Raw genomic sequence first — 23,287 nt, forward strand, 5'->3', positions numbered from 1 at the left:
TCACAGCCTGTCCACTGCCTTACACGTCACGCACCAGTCCTGGTCATCTCTGTTCCTGCCACTCCTAGCGTGTAGCAGGAAGTTGTGAAATTATTTTTATTACCTGCTTTTCTTAACACTTAGCCCCTCCCTCTTTTTTTTTTTTTTTTAAATCACTACGAGATGACCTTGAAACTAAACTTCTGGAGAAAGGATTAATTTTCTTTTAGGATTTGGCTTTTCTAAATTCTAAGGAATCAATCGCATGTGAAACTTGCTGTTTTGAATTTTATTGCTTATGTTACCTTACAAAATAAATTGCGACAAATTGAAAGACTCTTAATTTTCCTACAATCTATTTATTTATTTTTTTTAGAGAAGCATTTTTGCACCCAGTTTTAAATTAAAACTTGTAAGGGGTAGACTATTCTTTGAAAGATGCTAAAGGACCGTAAACAAGAATATTGACAGGTCATTGTATATTATTGGGCCAAATCATTCATTCCTGAGATGTAAACCAGTATTGCTAATGTGTTAAAAGAGATAACAGGGTGAAAGAGCATGTAAAAGCAGGTATTCATTTCAGTCCAGCCATCATCTGGGTCCTTGCTAGAAAACCTATAAGACCCGGAAGTTGAGCTCACTTCATGGGGGAGTGAGCCTTGGCCCACGTCCCACAGCTGGCGTGTGAGAAGCACTGGTCAGGACTTGGTCAGGAAGGTTTGTATGACTCATGGGGGAGCAGCACCTTGCCCCACGCAGTTCCAGGCAGGCCTCAAATTTTCCAGGAGGCACACTTAATCCAAAACGCAAGCCCCAACCTAAGGCCATTTTTTCAGGACCCTGAGGGCTGGCAGCTGCAGACCAGTTTCTCCCCATCTTCCTGTCTGTCAAGTCCGCTAAGGGAAAATCCGGTCCGCTTCATCAATAGTTGCCCGCAGACGTTCTCCTCACCTGGCTGCCTTTACCTGCTCAGCAGTTTTGGGGTAGGGCGGGGGCGAGTGAGAGCCCTGGAGTCATACTGCTTGGGCACCCCCGTGTCCTAGCTGGTCACGTGCTCAAGTCACTTAACCTCTGTGTTTCACCTTCCTCGACTATGAGTCTGGAAACCAGTAGCATGTACTGTGAAGAAGGTCGGCATGAGGATGAAACGAGGGAAGTGTTTGGCCAGCCTGTGGGCTGCTGCCTGCCTTAGAGCCACGGGCGGTTGTTTTAGTGAGGACTGGTCCTGCTCCCCAGTAAGCTGTACTTGGGGTGTCATTCTGTTCCGGCACCATCAGTGCTTCTTCCAGGAGTGTCCAGAACTTACCTGCTCGGATGGGGAACTTGGGCTACATATGAAACAAACATTGTCTCCTCACTTCCTCTTGTGGGAAACTCGAGTTTTAGGGGAGCAGGGCGTGTGGTATTTAAGGTGCAGTGTTAATTACGGTCTTAGGAAATAGCCCACACGGACACTCTCAGGAATTAGATTCTTCAAAGGAGAGGAGGCAAAAGGAAGGGAATACATAAAATCTGCCTTGCACATTAAGGAAAGCATTAGTATTCTTGTGTGTTGTAAATTTTTGATAGTATGACTTAAGGCCAAAGTAAAGAGCTACCCAGTAATAAAGTTGTTTTTCTAAATAAACATTGTTGGCAGGTCAGCACTCTGAGATCCAAAATAATGAATTCATGGAATGGTTCAGAGCAACCACGCTCCACCTCTCCCCCAAACGGTTAATATACATGGCAAATGGGGACGTGAGAGGGCTGTGTTGCAGTCCAAGGAGTTAGCCTTGAATTTATGGGCAGTGCGAAACCACTAGTGAATTCGAAGCATGTAGAAATCACAGGATCGGATGTGTTTTATAAAAGAAACTCAGGAAAGACGTAGGGAGAGATGAGAAGCAAGCCGGCCGGTTGAGAGGCGTTGTCATGAATTTGTACAAGAGCTGATAAAGGCAGAGGAAGTGGTAGGAAAGGGCACCAGGAGTGGACAGACAGTGCAGACATTTTGGAATCTAAAGCTGATGGAATTTAGAAACTGATCAGATGTGGCAGGTAAAGGAAAGTGAGGAATGAAGCTGAGGCTTCCAGCTCAGCAAGCAAGTCAGTGAGTGGGAGGGGTGGCGTTGCTAAGACCTCAGCGGCACAAGACGGGACTGAGGAAGAGATGGGAGACATTGCGTTGGTGGCTCCTGTGTAGCGTGAAGAAGAAATACTAGCGAGGAAAGCCTAGTACCCGTGTTCATATCAGTCAACACTTTAGGTCTCTAGTGCAATGTTTTTTAATAAGGACTGCTTGATTTTATTTGGCTTTTTGAATAGATGTAAAACTGGTGAACTTTTAAATCCAAGTTGCCAAAAAGCCTGGGCGGGGGTGAGGTGGGGTGAGATAGGAAATCATGAGATCTGTGTCATGTTTTTAAAAATGAAATCCCACATAGAGAACCCTGAAAAGGTATCAAAGAAATTAAGCTACCATTATAATTATTGCCTAAATTACGATTGGGGGTCAGAAAGGGTAATTTGTTGTTTTTGGTTTTCTAATAATTTTTTCAAGATACATTATTGACAATACAGTAGAATACCAAATTGCATTTAATTACAGTGAGAAGGAAGCTAATATGAAACATTACTTTTATGGGCCTGGAAACAAACTTGTACACAATAGCAGCCCATTTCCTCAGAGTTCCAGAACGTAGCTTAAGGCCTTTGGGTGTTGAATTGAGACAAAGTGCATGCACTTTACTCAGAGATTGAGCTCTGAGGTGAAGAGTGTCACTGTGGGTGGACACCTACCTTCTGAAGGCCTGAGACAGCTCCAATCACAGGAAGCAGCAGGAAACGTTGGGAAGGGCACAGGAAGAGAGTGCGGGACAGAACGGCCCCGGGGCGCTGTCCTAGGAAATACCTTTTATGAAGGCATTTCAGATATTTACGGAGGGAAATAATAACAGTGTATTCATGTCGTCGGTCAGTCACAGTCCTGATAACCCAACAAATTTGCCTCTTTTCTAGATTTTGTCCATGGGCTTGTCCTGCTAGGTATAACAGGAGTGTAGTAATGATTGCCAGATGTACTGAGTGCTTTCAGAGCACTAGCCACGAATTCTCACATTAAACCTCAAACCAACCCTCTGCGGTGGTCCTTGCCATTAGACTGAGGTCTCCACCGTTACGCTATAGATACAAGTCTCTGCATTCTTCTTTTCACTTAATTTTGTAATTTCAATTTTCATACTAATCTGTGGGTTTTTGTTTTAGTACGGATGTAACGTAATTTATGCAGGGACTCCTGCGTTGTTGGACATTGAGGTCTCCAGTTCACATACTATCTTTTAGGCAACAGTAAACATTTTTAGTCATGGCGTTTTATTTGGGGACAGTTTTCCAGATACTGAACTACTACATCAAAAACCATTTTGTGGTTTTTGATGGGCATTTTCTGGTGGCTTTACCAAGAAAGATCATAGAGAGCTATGATCACCCACACATACATGTGAGCCCCTGTTCTACTAGAGTCTCAATGACATAGAATAGTCTTTAAATATTAATTTATTTCTTGACTTCATTTTTTATATTGGTGATATTGCTATTGTTCCCAATCAACTTTAATGTTTTATGTCCATTGATCATTAATTTGGAATTGTAATGTTTCTCCTAATTTGTTGTCATTTTTCTGTGCGTATTTTTCCGAGTCTGAATAACTTCGGTTATCTGGAAAATTCCTTTCTGCAGGAGTGCCATCTAAATGAGGCCTTAGGAGGGGTCTTAGATGACATCTTCTCCTCTATAAATAGGACAATGACAGAGGACTGTTAAGGGTAAAGTTAACCTCCCTGGATATCAGGTAGCTTCCTTGGTGGGTTCTAGACTCTTCCCGAGGCTTTGAGTTGAGGTGGTTTTAAAGGACATAAGTGCTGTGGGCTGGTGTCAGTCCTAGAAGGTGTCCTCACATGTCATTTAGTAAAGATGTGTTCCAGTCATTCAGCTTCTTGGGTAGAAATGAAACGGAAGAAGAAATGCAGCCCTGGATGCCCTGTCCCTGTGAGCCGGGTACAGTGCAGTGGTGTGGCCTGTGCACTTCGGGGCTGACACTGCACTGGGACACGGGCAGCAGCCTGCTGTTAGGTGACGCACCTTACGAGGCTAGAACTGAGAACTGCCCAGAGGCAGACAAGGAGGACCAAGGTCAGCAAACGAGCAGAGGTCCATCTGAAAAACACTTCAGGTCTGAAGTGGTGCTGGTCCCTTCTGATGGGGGTGGGACACCAGCTGCAGTGACATTACCCGTGGAGGCATTTCATTCCGTACATGTTTCACTAAGCGGCTCGTGGCCGGGTGTCCAGTCAAGTGTATGTTCATTGAATGTTGTGACTGGCTCCGTGGAGATGCACGTGGTTCCAGACTCTGAAAACAGTTTCTGTGAAGTTTAACAACTTGCTTCAGACACGTGTCATGTAGACCCTTGGTTTGCTCGAAAGTTACTTGTTTTTTTCATCCAAAAAACAAGATCTGGCTTGGTGGGATAATAGTTCATTAAGATAAGCAGTAGAATAATTGCCAGATGGTTCTCTTTACTTATTTCTAGGTTGAGGTCCCTCTGGAAGGAATCAAAATATATTAAGGCTTTGAAAGGGTAGCCCTCGCAAACAAAATACGTTTGTTTGCTGACACAAGACTTTGCACCTCCCAGCAGGCCTGGGCAGTTGAATCCACTATTGTTCATGAAAAGTACATTGATTTAAAAAACCAGCTCACCTGTCACCTGCTTCCCAGGCCTGTGTCAGCACTTAGCACCATGTGTTGTGAATTGTCACTGTCGTCCTCACTGGATTAGTTCCCCAGGGGCTGGGTCAGCTCCCCAGAACCCCCCTCTCTTCAGAAAGACGCGTGATGAGCAGCATAATATCCGGTGGGTCTTGGGATGCCATTTAAAGTATTTATCTGAAAAAGCACGTAATAGTTGCAAATCATTTTTGACCATGTTGGTTGGAATTTTAATCTTTGTATAAGAAATTGAATACAGGTGTTCAAATGTTTTGGTGATGAGGCCGAGTGACCGTTTTTCTGTAAGCTGCTTTATAATTTCAGGAAAAGAATGAACGGCTGAGCGATGGGCGCCAGCAGAATTCCTCAGTGCTTGTCCTCGTAGGTCGGTGGGAGGGACCATCCACAGGTTCTGCCCTCACTGCCGAGGGTGCATCCATGCAAGGCTGCTCATGGGCTACACTGCGTGCCTCCTGAGAGAAATGGCGGTTCAGAGGTTACTCACCTCAGGCTCCTAACGCTGGTGATATTGTCCCACACTGACCGTCTAGAGGACAGCCTTCACCTTGCCTCAGAAGAAGGGAGAGGAGCAGTTCCTGTGTGAGAACGTGACCTAATGACACTCCACACACAATTTCCAGATCTGTCTACCCAGCTGCCCACTGGCCTCACTCAAAACCAGAATGTGCAGACCCCAGTGTCCCCTAATAGTTCCATGCCCTCCTCTGCCCCAAGCAACCTCAGAGCCTCTCCTTCCCTTGTCTCATCTCCTCCTCCCTCCCCCACGCCCTCAGACTCCCCCTGTCAGGGTCCAAACCATCAGCGTCTCATCACAGCAGCATCCTAACTGGTTTCCCCACCGTTTAGTTGGACTCTCTTCAGTCCATCCTCTACTCGGAAGGGATCTTTCTAAAACCCAAGTGTGGTCATGCCGATGCCAGCTTACAACCTGTTTTACTGGCACCCTGTCCTCATTCAGCCGTAACTAGTTGGCATCTGTTATGTGCCAGTAACAAATCAGGGCACATAGTTAACATAAGACAATGATATAGAAAGTGACTAGGCAGCTGCCTTAGATTGGAGGTCCATGTAAAGTTCTCCGAGGAGCTGAGAGGGGAGTTGAGATCTCAGTGGGCCAGCCTTTGAGATGAGAGCATTTGAGACAGGGGTGGGCTCTAGGGAGGAACTGAGCTTGGTGAGTTTGAGGAAGAGAAGGAAATCCAGCGTGCTAAGAAGGATGTGGGGAAGCGGAGAGGGGAATGAGGTTGCCCAGGTCATGGGAGCTAATTCCTGCGGCCTTTGGGGTGGGGTGGGGGGGTTGGAAACAGGGCAGCCGGGTGAATATCAGGACCGCCTGGGGAGGAACAGGTTTGGTGGGGAAAGCAGGAGGTATATTATTATGTTCATGTGAAGTCTAAGATGCCTCTTAGACATCCACGGAGAGTAGGACCATTTCCGACAGATAGGTCCTCACCGCTAAGAGCAGCTCTGGCTTAGCTTGGATCAGCCCTGTGTAAGTGCCGTGTGGGGCGGGCGGTGTGAGCACCGGAAGCCACGCTGACTTGGGCCAGGGGACAGGGAGTCTGGGAGGCCTGCCCCACCACGCAGACCTGCCAGAAGAGCAGTCACGGAGGGGATTTGAAGAGTGAGTGGCAGGAGAAACAGGCACACGGCAAGACCTACACCTTCCTGCTTACCCCGCCCCCATCATGCCTCTGTGACTCACAATGGCCAGGAGTACGCTCTTAATTCTCTCCTCCCAGCAGCCCCTTCACCGGGCTCTCGATGTCACTGCCTGCCGCCCCCCACCCCTCACAGGTGGATGAATCGTTACATTGAGCACGCTCCTTGTGGGCGGGGTTGGCTGCTTAGCGCCCCCAGTGGGAACTGGGCAAGGCAGCCATATGTGTGGTTGTGGGGAGGTGTCTTCATACACTAGGGTTGCTTCAACCTTGTCTCCTGGCGGGGTGAGGCTTTGCCGTGCTGCCAGCACCCTTTCCTCATCCCCGGGACGCTTCCTCTCCCAAGGGACGCCCATTCCTCCAGACCCCCCCCTTGGAAAAAAGAGAGTTCCATTTAAGGTGAATATGCCAACGAGATCTTGTTGCTCAGCTACAAGGTTTAAAACTCTCTGTTTAAAACCTTCCAAATTAACTCGAGGAGCCCTAGGAACAACTCTTCTCCCCATTCCCCGCCCCCCACACACAGGCCCACAAGGGCTCTGAGACCAGCAAACACCAGTTACCTTTAGCTCCTTAATGTGACTTGGGAATTCTGAACCCCCTTAGTCATCAGTATAGTTTCAGACCATAATTAGCTAACCCCCCATCCACTGTTGCCTCTTTGTAATCTCACTCATGAAAGAAAACCCATGTGACGGAGCCACTTGACATCACGTAACCGCTGCGTACTGACCAGGCTGCCCAGAGCGCAAGGACCAGGAGGAAAGCAAAGGGGCTCTTGGATTTACCTGAGAGACAGCCTTTCAAGACACGAGGAGAGATGGTTGGCAAGGAGTAAATCTTGGAGTCTCATTTTAGCCTTTATCCACAGTCACAGGGATTGGCTTCTTGGAAATTGTGGTAGACAAGGTACCGTTTTCTTAACCCAGCCCAATTTCCTAACCTGTAAATGGAGATAATAACGGAACCCCCATCCGTTGGTGGTTGTAAGGGATAAAATGAGATTTGTCATAAGGCTGTTGACATTTAAAGAGAGATTGGAGGTGGGGGAAGTAAGTGTTGCATTTAGTGCAGATTTCTAATCCTGGTCATCCTCCTTCCAAGTTTGCATTTTCCTTAGCGGTTGAAATGAGGATTGGCCTCTCGCTGGGTGTCTTCTTACTCAGGGATTACGTTTCTTCTAAAACAGAAATGAAGAAGACAATGCCCATTTCTATGAAGATGGATTGAGCCGATAGTTCTTAAACTTTCTTGGGGCTGAGAAACGCCTGAGCTGCTGCCCGTCAGTCATCCTGGCGGTGGCCACCACCGTCTGCACTGTCAACATGCCGTGTCAGGCGATGCTGGTGACAGACTGAAATCAACTCTGAGCACTCAGTCTAGGTAGTTAGCTAAAGCTGCATTGTAAGCTCGTCCCCCAACTTTGGCACCAAAGTCCCATTTTCGTTTGGACCAAGTTTCCTTCCAGTTCAAGGTTTCTGGGAAGAGGTGTGGGGGTCGAAAAGCACTGCTGTGGGAGCCGGGTGACCTGAAATGCCCCGTGAGGTGTCTCACACATTATCACCTCATTAAGTGGCCCCATAAAGTCCATGGAGAGGGTTGGCGCTGGATCTGGCAGGCTGGCTTTAGAGTGTGGGGACCACTGACCCACCCTATGGATAGTCGCACTGGCAGGAGCTGACATGCGCTAAGCCATGCGAGGTGTTCAAGTTCCTTTCTGCTGGAACTCCGCCCCGAATGGCCCTTTGCAGGCCCTTTGCAGGCCTCTCCTGTCTTGAAGAACGTGGCATTTCCAGCAATAGGCTGGCTTTGCCCGACAAGGCCTTGACCTGTAAATACTCAGTTCAGTTGAGATCAGCAGGTGAGAAGATGGATGAGGTGCACGTCAGTCTGGGCAAGAAAGAATAAAACATGCAAGTAGGAAGCGAGGCTGTAAAAAGAAGGAAAACGCCTTCCGGGGCCCAGAGTTTGGAACTTCTTCAGAGATTTAAGTTCCAGTATAAGCTGCACAGATTTGAAATTTTGTTAAAGGAGGCCTGTTGGGGCAGCAAGTTTGTCATTTCTGCTTCTGAAACCGTTAACAGCTGAATATGTGTGGGTACCTCGAAAATGAGCAGCTCCCCTAATTGGTTTTCTGGAAGCATAGACCCAACTCCTGGGTGGGATGAGCCTGCGAGAGAAGCAGGATTACACCGTGAGTCACTTTCCTGGCAGGTCATTTCTTTTAAAAGATGACTTTTTAGATTCAGAAAGCACAAAAGGTAATCATTTCTCTTTAGAAGCCAATCCAGTGTTTGAGCAAACGTAAAATAAAAAGAAGCTAGCTAGTTCGAGCGCAGACTTGCGCAACCTAAATTTCCATGTTTTAAACTCTGTCTACAAGCGTTTGTCTCCATACTCAAAGGCTGTTCTCTTTCTTTCCACGGTGCTGCCGGGACCCTACTCCTAGGGTCAGCCCGAAACCTGCAGTCCCAGCCTCTCCTTTTTAGCTTCTTAAAGGGCACACACTCCTTTTCATAACTCCGAGACAAAAATATGTAATATTCACAACAAGTCACAGCTTTCTTCTCCGGCTAAAGAGGAAACCCTCTGGTTAGAATTATTTTAATGCAGTGTATGTACCTAGGGGTAAAAAATGCAAACTGTGTTACAGTGACCAAACCAAGCTCTGGCTAGCCCAGACAAGCAGCATTAGTGAAACTTGTGTTGACTTTTTGATAGATGGAGTTACGAAGAATATGTATTAACAGTGTACATTTTGTGCAAGAGGAAAACGATTAAGCCTTCTGTTTGTAGCACTTTTAATAGTCTAAAAGGTGGAGTGAAGACTGGTTTCAACTAAAATTGTGGCAAGTGGATTTAACTTAAATTGTGGCATTTTATTTGGGAAATTGCTTTATATTACTTTGTTTTGCGTCTGTACGCGTACCATTGCTGAACCTGAAGACTGCAAACCCAGGAGAATGAGGGAATTACCGAACGTTTAAAACCCTCAGTGCGTGGCCGGCATCAGTGCCCATCACATCAACAGTCAGGGTTCAGCCCACGTGTGATCGTTGTAACCGGCTTCAGCTTTGTGGGCACCTTGGTAGCAGTAATTACTGGTCCCCGTACTGGTACTAGTTTTTGTCGAAAGAACATTATCATCAATAAAAAGTCTCTATAAAACAGGTAGTTGATGGTGGGAGTAAAGAGTGGTTAAATACTGTGCCTGACCTGGAGAAAGCGCTCTAATAAAGAGAGAAACATTCAGAACAAATGCACGTAAGTGGCCACATTGCTAGGTTTAAGTTCAATCACTAGTGGGTTCTAAAAACTGGGCCTCCTGCGTGTCTGTGCTGCTCCTGGTCTCCAACGTCCCCTGACCTTGCAGATAAGCCCAGGGGGCCTCCATTCCGTGTGGGATCGCGACTGGGACTTCTTTTTTGCTTTCTATTTTTGTACAGAGTGTCTTAGGAATACCCTACATGGCACTTTACAAGTACTCTTTTCCGGGGCGGCCGGATGGCTCAGTTGGTTAGAGCGCAAGCTCTCAACAACAGGGTTGTCGGTTCAATTCCCACATGGGATGGTGGGCTGTGCCCCTTGCAATTAAGATTGAAGGACAGACTTGGAGCTGATGGGCCCTGGAGAAACACACTATTCCCCAATAAAATAGAATGAAATACTTTTCCCTGTCAGGCACATCCAGGGTTTTGTTTTGTTTTGTTTTTGGTGGTGAGAGTTACCCTCGTCGATTTTCTTAAAAGATTCTCCACCGTCCTCCTTTTTCCCCAGCTGGGTATTATCCCCAGTTTACTGTTGAGAAAGTCGAGGCTGAAATGAATTAAGTGTCCCCAGCTCACATCGCTGGTGAGAGGCAGGCCAGGTGACGTCCCCCTTCCTGGGGCCCCGCCCACGGGTCCTTACCCACCTCAGTGCCTCTGGGCAGCTCCACTCGAGGAACTCCCGGGATCTCCTCTCCAGCCCAGTTTTCTGTCCATTGTTCTCATTTCACGCGTTTGTCTCTTTTTACGCTGCCTATATTTGAGGCTGGAACCAAGAAAAGGATGCCCCACCAACTAAGGAAGGTGAACACAGGAGATGCCAGCTCACCACCTGGGACGTGTCTTTCACTGGATTGTTTTCTTCCCTTCCCTTTAGGATAAACATGAAAATGATAAAAACAGCTTGCTGACAGATTTCTTTTTTTTTTTTAAATTGGGGAACAGTGTGTTTTTCCAGGACCCATCAGCTCCAAGTCAAGTCGTCGTTTTCAATCTAGTTTTGGAGGACACAGCTCACAGTGGCTCATGAGGGAATCAAACCGGCGACCTTGGTGTTATGAGCACTGCACTCTAACCAACTGAGCCAACCGGCCACCCCAGAGATTCATTTTTAAAAGCATGTTTTAAGTTCTATCTTGGGGTCACTTCGATAAAGCTTAGCTCTACCTAGCATGTTATAAGCATATTCCTAATAATAGAATCATTAGAATCATTGTTCTGCGACACTAGAGAATAATCAGTTTAATTCAAATAGTGTGGACTTGTGTGTTCCAGGATGGGTCTCTAGCCTTCCCTTCAGTTAATTTCAAAATGAAATTAAACCCATTCCTGATCATTCCAGTTGAGATTTTGCTCTGAGTTCAAAACATTCTATTCTGTAAACTAGCTTTTAGAGGGGGCTACATGTGTCCTCGCCTCACCAGAATCCTGCTGTACTGATGCCCAAAGAGCTCCCCTTCCACTGTGCCCCCCAAGTGAGGGGACCACCACACACCAGGCCCACCGTCCCACAGACCCCGTGGCTGTAGCTCACCATCACTCCTGTGGGTTTTATCTCCAAGGTGTCTCTCCATGCAGCCTCTTGTGTGTACACACACACACACACACACACACACACACACACTCCGTACCCAGACTTACATGCCATCCCCCACCCGGCCTTGGCCGTTGTTGGCTCCTTCAGAATCGTGCTCCCCCGTGGTGGCCCTCCATACCCTGAGTGCTTGTCCACTTTGTTCTCTTGGCCCAGGGCGTCTCCCTGCCCCCTTTGCCCGAGTGTTTCTTCTCCCTCCTCCCTGCTCAAGCAACACCCCCTCAAGAATGCTTTCCCGGCCTCTTTTACCAGCTGGTGACACTGCCTCTAAGCGCCCAAGTACTATTTATTAACATTAGAACACTGCAGTTGGGTTTCTTAGCCCTACTGTTTCCCTGAGGGCAGACACTGGAAGGACTTCCCATCCTCATTTCAGCTCCTGGCCTGCAGTAAAGATAGGTTGAATGAATAAAAAGGGAAGATTGTTCCATTTCTGAAGTTGATACCATTTAAGAAAACCTAAATATCAAAACAAAGACCAGTGAATCAAAAGCACCCCGACCACCGGTCTCTTACAGCCTTTGGAGAAACCAGCGCGTTAGAGGAAAAAGGAGGAGCAGAGAAAACGGAGATGATAAAGACCAGACTGATCGAGTTCTTACTCATTTTCCTCTGGCCCATGTTTTCAGTTGCTGAGCTTGGCCGTTTTATGCTGTAGATTCAGAATGGACGTATTAAGGCAAATGAACCCCGTGAACAGCTTGTTAGGAAGTCACAATGCTTTCTTCGTATTCAGTTAGGATAACGTGAGTTTCATGATTCTGTGCAGAAGCATTTACCCGTGTCAGTTGCTGGTCACCTTCACGTCTTCCCATTCACTTAACCTGTGAAAGTCTGGATTTGTAAAACAGCAGCAACAAAAGGAGATGTATGTGATCGAATCTTCCAGAGACAAGACACCTTTCCCAGCTGCATCTGAGACCTACTAAGTTCTCAGTGTTTGCGCAAGGATGAAATGAACACACTCATTGTGGAAAGGCATGTGTACGCGAAAGAGATTCTTCACGTGCTCAAGGCTGCAGCTAAATTCTGGCCCCTCAGTTTGACAGGTGAAGTGCAGAAAGACAAGGACCTTGTTAATGAAGGAAAATGCTCTTTAATCCCAGGCCTTCTAGCCCGACACAAAGCGTCGATGTCACTATAAACCCATCTGCAAGTACGGAGACCATAGGGAGGGAATTCAGGGTCCAGGCTTTCTTCTGGATCAGAACCGGCCAGGATGTAGCTGGGAGACGCTGCCAGACAGCAAGCTGCCCTGGATTTTGAAGCTGGTCCACTTCTGAGGCCCTCACCCCTGAACCCCCACTCACTCAGCCACAAAGACACATTGTACATTTATAATGTGGCTTGCAAAGCTTTCCCAGAGAAGCTAATATTTTTCAGGCCCAGCAGCATGTGCACTTTTAGATTGGGGGTTTTCTGGGAGGGGATAAGGGTCTAAATGGATCATTTTTCTCCCAGAGTATGTTTATGTCTGAAAGATGATCAGATTGAAGAAAGTTTGTGCATGTGTTTTCTCTTCTGGTTTCGATGGGAAGCAGATGATTGTGTTTGGGGGAGGAGGGGGCGGTGGCAGAGGAGACGGACAGTTAGGCTCTAGGTGAGTCCTGAGCAGAGGTACCCCCTTGCTGGGCGTCCGCCCCTCGTGGCAGCGGGGATCCAGAAGCAGTGGCAGAAGTTATTCCAGATTACTCTGATGTGAGTGGGGTTGCACAGCAAGGGTGGGGACGGGCTGGGAGCACCGTGGCTAGGAGCACACAGCAGGTGACACGGGGGCAGGTCTGCTCGCCAGTAACAGGGCACAACACACCGGCCTGCGGGCGCTTGCCGCATCCTGTGTGTGCTCCGTATGCCTTTGTGGGTGAGTTTTTGATGCTTTTGACCTCCTGCTAGTGTTTAATTTGCACTAGATTGTGTATAGTCTTTTTTTTTTTTATATATAAAGATCAAGTTCTATTTTTTTTTTTATTTTTTTTTTACTTTATTGGGGAACAGTGTGTACTTCCAGGCCTTTTTTCCAAGTCAAGTTGTTGTCCTTTCAATCTTAGTTGTGGAGGGCGCAGCTCAGCTCCAGTTGCCGTTTCTAGTTGCAGGGGGTGCAGCCCACCATCCCTTGCGGGAGTCGAACCGGCAACCTTGTGGTTGAGAGGATGTGTTCCAACCAACTGAGCCATCCGGGAGCTCAGCTGCAGCTCAGCTCAAGCTGCTGTGTTCAATCATAGTTGCAGGGGGCGCTGCCCACCATCCCTTGCGGGAGTCGAGGAATCGAACTGGCAACCTTGTGGTTGAGAGCCCGCGCTCCAACCATCTGAGCCATCCGGGAGGCAGCTCAGTTCAAGGTACTGTGTTCAATCTTAGTTGCAGGGGGCAGAGCCCACCATCCCTTGCGGGACTTGAGGAATTGAACTGGCAACCTTGTGCTTGAGCGCCCACTGGCCCATGTGGGAATCGAACCGGCAGCCTTCGGAGTTAGGAGCATGGAGCTCTAACCGCCTGAGCCACCGGGCCGGCCCTGTGTGTAGTTTTTATTCCCCTTTTATTTAGCACCTTACAATGCTAAAGAGCTTTGCAAAACATTAAAAATAATTCCCATTGGTGTGTGTTGTTCAAGGATAGAATTAGGGGAAACGTAGTGAAAGTAATGGTGAATAATAGCTAAGAGATGCAGTGTTCAGAGATTTAGCCAAGAGCTGACCATAATTCATTCCAAGAATAATCTTTTAACTTAGTTTGTATTAATTTAATAGACTGCGTGGGATGTCTTATGTCCAATTTTGATATCAATAAGTGCCAAAAATACAACACATTATAGATGAAGATATCTTTTGTATATTTTATAAGTCCTAATAATTATATAACGGATTCTAGTTTATGAAACACTTTCACAGTTACTTCAGATAACAACTCTATAAGGAAGGAAAAGCAAAGAGCATTCTCCCCATTTTACAGATGATAAGATCAATGTGACTTTTTGGCTTTCCCACAAGAGCTGACACCCTCAGGTTCTTTTTCCACTGGCCCTCGTGCTGCTTCAAACTCGGATAATACTCACACTAGACCCTCCATATTTATTCTAAAAAGCCAGTGGAAGAGCTCTTGTCTTACGATGCACACAGCTAGCCGTTAGCTGGTGAATGCTGCTGACGGGACTGGCACTGACACTGCTGTCACTGTACTTGATGAGGCTGTGTAATTAGCGAGTTCAGTTTCTGAAACTGGTGGTGGTTTTGCTGGAACAGCTATGGGACATAAAGCAGCTTTGGAAACCATGCACTTTACCTCTCGTAGCATTGAGTAAATGGACCTGAGAAGAACCTGACATCTCTCCGGCCCTCCAGCGTTGTCTTTGCAGCCCACGTGGCGTTCTGGGCTATGGTGCCTGTTCCAGAAGCTGGCGCCCAGCCCTGCTCCCAAGTCTGCAAATGGCACGCAGCCGCAGAATGTTCCAGCTAGTCTCTTGAGCTTTGGTGAGGGACCATGCAGAGATTATCTAGCTCTAAGGAAGCAAGGACCCAAAATACAGAGTTTTGTCTGTACTGCTTTGGCCAGCACCTTGAAGTGCTCTTGAAGAAAAGCGATAAGGATGCAACGTCACATAAAGAAAGGTGTTTTCAGGCCCTCAGGGTAGCTCCTTGTATGTAGACCACGTCGCTGCCTGAGAGCTGAAGTAGATTGCTTGGGCAGCAGAGCCTTCTGTCCCAGATATGGAAGGCATAATTAAAAGGGAAAAAAAGCTCTTGCTGGTGGTCAAAAATTAACACATACCTTGTTCCACATTCTCCAAGCTCTCCTGGCATCAGCTTTTTAATTCACATTCAAGAGTAGCCTCGTTAGTTTTCTCCAAGCTCTCGAATTTGTCAGACCTTGCATCCATTCCATTAGCCCACATTTACTGTTCCTACGGTATGCCGGGCCCTGGGGACACAAGAAGGATGTCACAGTTTAGGGGAGGTGGACAAACAGGAATAAGCACTACTGTAAGCGTGAACAGAAGAGTGTGCAGTGCGAGCTAAAAGCCATCTCAGCACAGAAGTGGCAACGTGTGTGATCTTTAAGTCTCAAACAGAACCCATCATCATCAGCGCTAATAATTGTCTGACCCAAATGCCTCGGCGCGCTGAGGCTGCTTGGAGATGCTCATTAAACAGCGATTATTCAGGCCGCACTTACAGCTCATAGGAAGGAGCCTTTCTGTGAATGAAGAGGCACAATTCTCCAGGCGCCTGGCGGCTATGGATTAAATCGCTCCTAGGTGATTCACCTCCTGCAATTTGCCACCACCAGTCACAGGCAGCCCTGCCTTTGGGACAGTGACGAGGGCTGTGGAAAGGATGGGGGGCGGGGGGGGGGCGTTTGGCCACTTTCTGATGTTCGGAACATGTCCAGACACTTTAAGAAGACATTTTATAATTTCTTTCCCAAGGTTACAGTATCAAGAAATGCAGGATTCTTGTCAGAGCTGCTTAAAAATAACCTTTATTCCCTTCAATAATAAATGAAAAATTCACTGCTGAGAAAATTGGGCCGTTGCTTGTGTCAAAAACATACCTTGAGGGGCGGCAGGATGGCTCAGTTGGTTAGAACGTGAGCTCTCAACAGGGTTGCTGGTTCAATCCTGCATGGGATGGTGGGCTGTGCCCCTTGCAACTAAAGATTGAAAACGGCGACTGGACTTGGAGCTGAGCTGCGCCCTCTACAACTAGACTGAAGGACAACGACTTGGAACTGATGGGCCCTGGAGAAACACACTGTTCCCCAATATACCCCAATAAAAAATTTAAAATATATATATACCTTGGTTTAGAAACCATGATCGAAGCCCCACTGTCTGATTTGTATGGAGAACAGTGTTGTGTGGACTTCACCTCTCCTAGGAATGAATAGCATTACACTTTTAACAGTGTAGTCAAAAACAAAGGACATTTTGCTCTGTACTGACTGTTATATTATTAGCATTATGGGAGATTGATAACGTAAATTGTTTCTTCAGCTAAAAAAAAGTAAAGAAGAAAAATTAAAAGGAAATGGTATTCGCCTGGGTATTGATTTTGGGGATAGAAGGGGAGAATAGAAACAGGATATTATAGAGATATGTTTTCTATATTCTCTTTGGCACCTGGTATATGGAATTGCTTGATCATATGGTAATTCTATTTTTAATTTTCTGAGGAAATACCATGCTGTTTTCCACAGGGGCTGCACCATTTTACATGCCCACCAGCGGTGCACAATGGTTCCGGTTTCTCCACGTCCTCTCCAACACTTTTTTTTTTTTTGATCGTAGCTATTCTGACGGGTGTGAGGGAGTCCTTGGGTATGAGGTGGTACTTGTGATTCGCTTTTCCCTCATGAGTTGATGCTGAGCACCTTTCATATGCTTGTTGGCCATTTTATATCTTCTTTGGAGAAATGTCTACTCTAGTCCTTGGCCCATTTTTGAAATGGGTTTTTTTTGTTGTTGCTGTTAAGCTTTAGGAGTTCTCTATGTAGTCTGGATATTAATCCCTTATCCTATATGCAATTTGCTAATATTTTCTCCCACTCTGTGGGTTCCCTTTTTAGTCTGTTAATAATGTCTTGATACACTTTTTTTTTTATTTTCATGAAGTCCAATTTGTTTATTTTTTCTTTTGTTACGTGGGCCTTTGGTGTCATAACCCAAAAATTATTGCCAAATCCAATTTCATGAATTTTTTGTCCTATTATGTTTTCTTCTCAGAGTTTTGTTGTTTTATGTCTCACGTTTAGGTCTTCGATCCGTTTTGAATTAATTTTTGTATATAGTTTCAGGAAAGGGTTCATCTTCATTCTTTTGCACGTGGATATCCAGTTTTCACAATACCATTTGTTGAAACGACTGTACTTTTCCCCCCACTGAATGAATGGTCTTGGCATCCTTATCAAAAATCATTTGACTGTATCTGCAAGGGTTTATTTCCGGACTCTTCTATATTTCTCGTTGTGCCAATGCCACGCTCTCGATTACTGCAGCTTTGTAGTAGGTTTTGAAGTCAGGAAGTAGGAGTCTTCCAGTTTTGTTCTTTTTCAAGATATTTGGCTATTCAGAGTCCCTTGAGATTCAATAAGAATGGGATAGGTTTTTCTATTTCTGCAAAAAAAAAGAAAGTCATTGGAATTTTGATAGAGGTTGCATTGAATCTGTAGATCATTTGAGGTACTGTTGACATTTTCATAATACTGTCTCCTAATCCATGAACATGGGATGTTTCCATTTGTTTATGTCTTAATTTCTTTCAGCAATGTTTTGTAGTTTTCATTGTATAAGTCTTTCACTTCCTTAGTTACTTCCTAAGTATTTTATTTTTATGCTATTGAGAATTAGTTGTTTTTGTAATTTCCTTTTCAGATTGTTTATTGTTCATTTATAGAAATGCAACTGATTTTTGTGTGTTGACTGTGTATCCTGTTATTTTGCTGAATTAATTTCTTAGTTCTAACAGGTTTTTTGTGGACTCTTGAGGATTTTCTACATGTAAAATCATCTGTAAACAGAGACAATTTAATTTCTTCCCTTCCAGTGTGGACACCTTTTTTTCCTAGTTGTTCTGGCTAGATCTTCCAGAGCTTGAATAGAAGTGGTGAAAGCACTTTCTTGCCTTATTCCCCATCTTAGAGGAAAGGTTTTCAGTCTTTCACCATTGAGTATGCTATTCCCTGTGGGTTTTTTATCAATGGCTTTTGTTATGTTGAGGTAGTTTCCTTTTAGTCCTACTTTGTAGAGTGTTTTTATTATAAAAGGGCGTTGAATTTTGTCCAGTTCCTTTTCTGCATCAATTAAGATGGTCATGGGGTTATTTCCTTTATATATTGATATAAATTCAGTAACATATGAGATCTATCTACTCTTTACAGCTCCAATGACTTGGTTATTTATGTTTTTTTAAACAAAGATACTCTTTTTTTGTTTTTAAGATTTTATTGGAGAAGGGGAGGGGAGCAGGACTTTATTGGGGAACAGTGTGTACTTCCAGGACTTTTTCCAAGTCAAGTTGTTGTGGAGGGTGCAGCTCAGCTTTCAATCTTAGTTGTGGAGGGTGCAGCTCAGCTCCAGGTCCCGTTGCCATTGTTAGTTGCAGGGGGCGCAGCCCACCATCCCTTGTGGGAGTCGAACTGGCAACCTTGTGGTTGAGAGGACGCGCTCCAACCAACTGAGGCATCCGGGAGCTCAGTGGCAGCTCAGTCAAGGTGCCGTGTTCATAGCCGACCATCCCTTGTGGGAGTTAAGGAGTCAAACCAGCAACCTTGTGGTTGAGAGCCGGCACGCCAACCAACTGAGCCATCTGAACACCCGGGAGCTGAGTGGCAGCTCATTGACTTCATTCTACTTGCGGAGGGCGCAGCTTGCAGGCCCATGTGGGAATCAAACCGGCAGCCCCGTTGCCCAGAGCTCGTGTTCTAACCAACTGAGCCACCCGTCTGCCCCCGCTTTTGGTTATTGATGTCACAAAATTACATCTTGATATTGTGTGCCCCCAAACATCAACAAATAATTCTGTAAATGCATTATTTTCTTAACTCATGTAGAAAACAAGGTTTGGAGTCACAAACCAAAGTTACAGTAATACTAGCTTTTACATTAATAATTGGGTTTTTCCTTTAACTGTATGAATCTCTTAAATCATGTAGAAAACAAAAAGTACAATTACAAATTATTGTTACAGTAATGCTTGCTTTTATAATTGCCCTCATGTTTACCTTTATTGAGATTTTTATTTCTCCAACAGCCTCAGTTACTTCTAATGTCCTTTCATTTCACCCTGCAGAACTCCCTTGAGCATTTCTTGCTTGATAGGTCTACTGGTCACAAACTCACTCAGCTTTTGTTTATTTTGGAATGTCTTAATTTCTCCCTCACTTAAAGGGCAGTTTTGCCAGATACAGGACTCTTGGTTTATAGTTTATTTTCTTTAAGTACTTGGAATATATTGCCCCACTGTCTGCTGGCCTTCAAAATTTCTGAAAAGAAAGCTGCAGAAAATTTTACTGAGGATCACTTATGACAATTTACTTCTCTCAAGATTCTCTCTTTGACTTTTGTGAGTTTGATTTTAACGTGTCTCAGTGTGGATCTCTTTGAGTTCGGTTTACGTGGAGTTCGTTGAGCTTCTTGGATGTTTATGTTCATGTGTTTTATCAAATTGGGGAAGTTTTCATCCATTATTTCTTCCAAGATCATCTCTGCCCTTTCTCTCTCTCTCCTCTTTCTGAGACTCCCACAAGTCCTGTGTTGATCTGTTTAATGGTGTCCCACAGGTCCCTTAGGCTCTGTTCACTTTTCATCAACCTTTTGTTGCTGTTCCTGAGACTCAATAATTTCCACTGTCCTATCTTCAAGTTCACTGATTGTTTCTCCTGCTTGCTCCAATCTGCCTTTGAATCCCTCTAGTGATTTTTTGTTGTTGTTGTTATTCTTCTCAGCTTCAGAATTTCTTTTTAGGCTTTCTGTATCTTTATTGATATTTTCATTTGTTCACACATTGTGGTTTTTTTGTTTTTGTTTTGACTTTGTCCACATCATTCTTTAGTTCTTTGAGCATCTTTAAGACAGTTCTTTTAAAAGTTTTTGTCCAGTGTATCTGCCATTAGGTCTTTTTAAAGGACAGTCTCTGTTGATTTATTTTTTTCCTTGAAAAGACCATACTTTCCTTTTTCTTTGTATGCCTGTCAGATGTTCCCCTTCCCCAGGGTGTGCTTTTTTTTTTTTTTTTAAATAATTGTTACAGTCTATCTGTGCCTAGGATCAGCCTGAGGTGTAAAAGGTGTAAACTTCAAGTCCTCTCACGGTCTTTTCTGAGCCTTTCCCTGGGAATGTATGGTCACTTTCTAATTTTCCCCATGTATGCAATTGTTTTTGAATGTCCCAATCTTTAATGTCTGGCTCTCAAAAGGGGAAAAAGCAAAACATTAAGGTGGGGCTGGTGCCACTCTTAAATCCCCAGGAAGTTACTTCAGCAGGGAGATGGGGGGGCCGGGAGGGGTTAAAAACAATGGCTGCCTACGTCTTTGTCTCCACCTCTGTGATCAGAAGCAGCAAGATCCCCAGTACTTGGAGGACAGAGGTTTTTTTTGTCTACCTGGCTTCTGCAGGTTTGTGTGCCAGCTGCTTCAGGACCATGTGCTCGGCTGCCGCCACTTCACTAGAGTGGGGACAGGCAGCTGCTGCTGTGCTAAGAGCCGAAATTGACCAGAATTAACTGCAGTTTACCATCCAAGTCTTTCCTTGGAAGCTGAAACCCTGCAACAGTCTCCAGAGTTGCAGAATAGTTACAGCAGACAGATACGCCAGGGTAATTGTTGTCTAGGTGGGAGACAGGCTCCTAGAGCTACCTTTTCCCCCATCTTCCCACACTCCCAGAATTTACATTTCTAACAAGTTCCCAGGTGACGCTGAAGCTGCTGATCCAAGGACCACACTGAGAACCATTGAATTAAACTCTTTAAGGTCTTTTCTTTAAGGCCCTAATATACGATGCATGGTCTTTCTTCTCTGCAAGCAGTGTAATAAATTAATTGTGCTTTTTAACTGAGAGCAAGCATTTTTTTGACATAATTTCCTGGCGAGGGGTGAGCTTGCGTTCTTTATGATACAGACAGGACCTGTGGTCTGTGGGCTGGTTCAGGGCAGAGAGCTCGGGAAGCCCTGCAGGCGACAGAAGAGCATGGGTTGAGGTAGGAGGGAAACAGACGTAGTTCAGATCCGAGCTTGATCACCTCTCTTTCCTGTCTGTAAACTCGTGTGATGACAAGGCCTGCTCTGCAGGTTGCTTTTCGTACGTGGTCTTTGCGAAACACCTAGCGTGTATGTGGCACATGGTTGTCTTGGGTCACATTTCCTGAGCACTTTTGATCCAGCCACTGTTCTAAGCCTGAGTTAGTTAATACATTTAGCACTAACAACATCTCTGTGAGGGAGATACCATGTTTCCCCGAAAATAAGACCTAGCAGGACAGTCAGCTCTAATGCGTCTTTTGGAGCAAAAATTAATGCAAGACTCGGTCATATTTTACTGTAATATAAGACCAGTTCTTATATTAATTTTTCTCCAAAAGACGCATTAGAGCTGATTGTCCAGCTAGGTCTTATTTTCAGGGCAACATGGTAGTATTATTAGATCCATGTTTGCAGGTTAGGAACTTGGCCAGGAACACAGACAGGAAGTGGTGGGAGTGACTTAGATTGCACAGCCCACACACTTGACTTCTACAGCAGTGCCTCGAATACTACGCCCTTTTCTGTATTGATATTCTGGCTGCAAGTCACAAAATTCAACTAAAAGGTGAATTTTTTTTTAAATGTCCTCACTCTTAACAAGTCTGGAGATGGGGTGTGCCTGGGGGTGGTTGATTTAGTGCTCAGCAGTGTCACCAAGGATCCAGGTTCTCTCTGTCCTGACACTGCTGTCCTCAGCAGGTTGAGCTTTGTGTTTAGAGCAGTCCCCTCATGGTGATAAGATGGCTGCGAGAGATCTCACCTTCCCATCCTCATAGCCAAGCGAGAAGATGCCTCCGGTTTTTAAGAGGGGCGAAAGTTTCCTAGAAGCTCCTTTCCCTGCACACTTTCTACCAGAAATGCTTGACACACCCCTTTCTAAATGGACACCACTAATTGAGGTTCACCACGGGGTGGGGAGGGCCTGGGGCACAAGTCCTCTGGTAGCCGACCCTGTGGGGCTCCTTTCGTAAGAAGGGCTGGAACAGCAATGGCTGCGGGCGGTGGGCCACTGACAAGTCAGCCACACTGGTTCCCCAGGCTGACCGTGAGCCCTTTTTCCTGGAGGTGCTCAGTGGCACCGACAAAAGGAGATAGAGTCTAGGGCTTCCCAAAACGCTGCCAGCTGTCCTTGGTTTACTCCAGGCCAAGGAATCTTTCATTTCTTGGCAAAGGTGTGAGGGCACATGGTGAAAACTTCTGATTGTCGGCTCCCAGAGGATGTTGGTTTTCTGAAAGGAAGCCAGGCCCTGGGAGGGCTGGTCCTGTAGCCCTTTTCCTGCCCCATTTGTCCCTGGAGGATGGATGCCAGGGGTGGTCAGCCCAGGTCAGCTCTGTTGGAGCAGGTTACTTCCCTTTCTGATGCTTCAGGCACCTCATCTGGGGAGGGGGTGCTATGGGGTAGGTAGGAGGCCTGGTGAGTTGGTCCACGTCCATCACGTCAGGCCGCCCTATTGCTGCATCCGTGTGGTTTCAGCATCAGCATCAGCGTGAGGTGACCTTGACCCAGCTCCCTGTTGTCCTCCTGCTACGGCCACTGTGAGTTGGGGGCATTCGTTCCTGGGCCTGTGCAGATGGGCTTCGCTCCCACTAGGTGAGGCCTGCGAGCCACGCTGACCCCTGATAGGCTGCCATCCGGGGCCTGCCTTTGTGTGGGAAGAGGAAAGGGGGCGCCCTTTAGTCACTCCCCCCCCCCACCCCCCCGACAGGATATGGTCGCCCTGGAGCCTTTCTTTTCCACAAGTGCAACTGCTTAGGGAGCACTTCTTTTTCCTAGAATCAGGAACCAAGTGCCTGTATGTTCCCAGTAGCCTTACCTGGCTGTGCTTCGGCCACCAGAAGAGCCTGCGTCCCTCCTAGCAGGCCGGTGTGGCTGAATTTTACAAATAGGATTATTGATGATAGGACACATTTCTTACGCCGAAGGAGTGAGCGCTCACCGCAGCCACCGAGATGAGAGATGGGCCCCATTTTCAGGAAACCTGACCATATAAGGAGGAGCTTCTCAATTACAGAATGTCTCACTTAGCCAGAAATTCATGGCAGTTTTCCTAGTGCATTTAAAATAGGATTTACGTATAAAAATACCATTTGCACACAGGAGCCCATGTTTTCTGAAAAGGGAACTATACTTGTATTGGGCATTTGGGATAAATAGAATAAAAATAAAATCTTACAAATATAAGAACTGGAAACCAAATTCCACTTTTAATTCTGAAAGGTTTATATATAACTCTACTATCTTACCCTCTCCTCCTATCCCAGACTTCCAGAAATAAAC

General features: G+C 45.8%; 1 protein-coding gene across 5 annotated transcripts in view; it reads left to right on the forward strand.

Moving 5' to 3' along the window:
- TCF20 (transcription factor 20) overlaps positions 1 to 23,287 on the forward strand; it is a 161,612-nt gene that overhangs the window by 122,680 nt on the left and 15,645 nt on the right. The gene's annotated exons all lie outside the window — the stretch shown is intronic.

Source organism: Rhinolophus sinicus, chromosome 1 (genome assembly GCF_057876585.1).
Source record: "Rhinolophus sinicus isolate RSI-liver-muscle chromosome 1, RSI-T2T, whole genome shotgun sequence".
Taxonomy (NCBI): Eukaryota; Metazoa; Chordata; class Mammalia; order Chiroptera; family Rhinolophidae; genus Rhinolophus; species Rhinolophus sinicus.